The sequence below is a fragment of the Glycine soja genome, unplaced genomic scaffold (assembly GCF_004193775.1).
Source record: "Glycine soja cultivar W05 unplaced genomic scaffold, ASM419377v2 tig00104707_1_pilon, whole genome shotgun sequence".
Lineage (NCBI taxonomy): Eukaryota > Viridiplantae > Streptophyta > Magnoliopsida > Fabales > Fabaceae > Glycine > Glycine soja.
This window is the reverse complement of record NW_021144462.1, coordinates 29946-32957: the sequence shown is the minus strand read 5'-3', so window position 1 is coordinate 32957 and position 3012 is coordinate 29946. Positions and strand designations below refer to the sequence as shown.

The window sequence follows — 3012 nt, the reverse complement described above, 5'->3', positions numbered from 1 at the left end:
AATTTGCTTGGAAAAATTGTTTCCGTGAAGAAAATCTAAGCCGAGGCGCTTCCGAAATGTTTCCGTAACATTTTCCGTGAGGAATTTCGCAAAGGTTTTGACCATTCTTCAACGTTCTTCATCGTTCTTCGATCTTCAACGGGTAAGTACCTCGAACCAAGCTTTTCGATTCATTCTATGTACCCGTGGTGGTCCACATTGTGTTTCATGTATTTTTATTCTCGTTTCATTTACTTTTTATACCCCCTGTTGACGTGCTTAAGCCATTTTATTTAAGTCATTTCTCGCTTAACCTAAAAATAAAATAAATTTCCACCGAACATTTGAATTGTATTATCCGTTAACTTCGTTTAAAATGAATTCCGACCGTTCGGTCGTGCTGTAACCACGTTGGAAATCAAAAAGAGATAAAATAATAATATAATAACAAAAAATATACCTTTTAGTAAAATAAAGCGGAAAATCAATCGGACATTTTCTCTTTGGGATTTCTCATTCTTAATTGAATTGACTAATAACTACGGTGAAACTAAGGCTAAAATCAACTCGCCTAGTCAAGCTCGTCCACAAAAACAGGTTTTTGAAGTTTGTCATTTCAATTTCTCACTAAGTAAAATGGATCATTTTCAAGGTCCAACGCCTTAAAATGATCACCTTTTAAGTAAAAAAGGAACCACTTGATAAAGAAAGAACTACGTAGGTCTGATTTCCTCATCGCAAATTGAGGAATACGTAGGAGCAAAGGGAAACACCCTTGTCGACCACAAAAAAGGAAAAAATATAAAAAGGGTATAAAGGATATAAGGACATAAAAGGGAACATAAAAATCAAAGTCATGTTTGCACATTCGATTAAAGGCTGCCGTCCCTTGGGACGGACGTGTGGGGTGCTAATACCTTCCCCGTGCGTAAATACAACTCCCAAACCTTTCACTTAAAAGTTCGTAGATCGCGTCTTTTCCGGTTTTTCCGACGTTTTCCTCAAATAAACGTTGGTGGCGACTCCGCGCGTATTCCTTTCGTGGAACACGCATCCCGCGAGTCTCTTGTTGAAACTGCATGTTTTGCATAGTCATTTGTCTCACGAGTTCTTCGAGGGAAGGTTGTGGAGGGGCCTCAACTGTTGGCTGTTTCTGGGGTTGTTGCTGTTGTTGGATTGGTGGAGGAATGTATGGTCTGCTTGGGCCAACAGCATTTTGGAAGGAAGGAGCAGGCTACTGTTGTTGTTGCTGAGGGCTGGACCATCTGAGATTAGGGTGATTCCTCCATCCAGGGTTGTATCTGTTGTTGGAGAGGTCATAATTGTTCTGCTGTGGTTGATTTTGCTGCTGAGGTTGAGGAGGTCTATTGTAAATATTTGCAGCATAAGCTTCAGGCTGCTCAATTACTCTAGGTTGCTGCATGGAAGGGCAAAGGTCTGTATGGTGGCCAGCTGGGTTACCAAGTTAACCAATTCATCCAGTTTTCCTTCAAGCTTCTTAGTCTCAGATGATGCAGCTGAGTTTGTAGCTACCTTATGCACTCCTCTAATGACTATAGCATCATTTCTGGCGCTAAACTGTTGGGAGTTGAAAGCCATCTTCTCAATTAAATTCCTGGCTTCAACAGGAGTCATGTCTCCAAGGGCTCCACCACTGGCAGCATCTATCATACTTCTCTCCATATTACTGAGTCCTTCATAAAAATATTGGAGAAGAAGCTGCTCCAAAATCTGATGGTGAGGGCAACTGGCACATAGTTTTTTAAATCGCTCCCAATACTCATACAGGCTCTCTCCACTGAGTTGTCTAATACCTGAGATATCTTTCCTGATGGCTGTGGTTCTGGAAGCAGAGAAATTTTTTTCTAAGAATACTCTCTTAAGGTCATCCCAGCTCGTGATGGACCTTGGAGCAAGGTAATACAGCCAGTCCTTTGCCACTCCCTCTAGTGAATGAGGAAAAGCCTTCAGAAATATGTGATCCTCTTGGACATGTGGGGGTTTCATGGTGGAGCAGACAATATGAAATTCCTTCAAATGTTTGTGCGGGTCTTCACCTGCAAGGCCATGAAATTTTGGAAGCAAATGAATCAGTCCATTTTTAAGAAGATATGGGACATCCTCATCAGGGTATTGGATGCACAAGCTTTCGTAGGTGAAATCAGGTGCAACCATTTCCCTTAGAGTCCTCTCACGGGGTGGAGGTTGTGGCATGTTCTCAGAATGTGCAAAATCAGAATGCTCAGAATCAGAATGCTCAAAATTATAATGCTCCAAATCAGGATGCTCAAAATCACCAATAACAGAATGCACAGATTCACCAGTAACGGAATGCTCAGGATGATCAAAAGGCATAAAATGATGCCTAACTAATCTATGAAATTTCCTATCTATCTCAGGGTCAAAGGGTTGTAAGTCAGATGGATTGCCTCTAGTCATACACTACATTCAGCATGCATAACTAGTTGCCTTGTCATGTAAATAAAGGTGCAGGTTTGAACTACAGCTACCCTCAAATGATATTCAAATGACTTGAAATTTTGCGAGAAACCTTATAAAAGATGAGAAGAAAGCACAAAAAATTTCAGGCAAAAATTCAAAGTCTAACTATGGAAGCTAAAAATGGTAGGTTAAGAAAAATAAGTGAATAAAACTTGAAAAATAAATTTTTTTTGACAGAATCACTATTTTTGGACGATGGAGACCTCAGCCGGCTGCCATGGCGTAGGAAATTTGTTTTCTACCCCAAATACATATATTATAATTGCGATTCTGATAACCGGAGCAAAAGTTATGGCCGTTTGAAGTTTCGACAAACACAAAATTTGCTACTTTTTTGGAACTTTCAAATCTGACCAAACTAAAGGCTCTAGCTATTTTCCCCACAAAATATAGGTTAAAAGAAGTTACCACAAAAAAATTCAGCCAAAAATAACAACCCTAGCTACTAAAACAAAAAATCTCAAATAATTCAGCATGGGTGGTCGCTAAAATCCGTCTCTACTTGATTTCTACTACTACTCTGTTTTGTCG

At 39.8% G+C, this 3012-nt stretch overlaps 1 non-coding gene across 1 annotated transcript; it reads left to right on the top strand.

The window, feature by feature from the left end:
* Window positions 1–1708: 1708 nt before the first annotated feature.
* LOC114404597 lies at window positions 1709–1815 on the top strand. Its single transcript, XR_003665048.1, has one exon. It is a non-coding gene; the product is annotated as a small nucleolar RNA R71 (small nucleolar RNA).
* Window positions 1816–3012: the final 1197 nt, after the last annotated feature.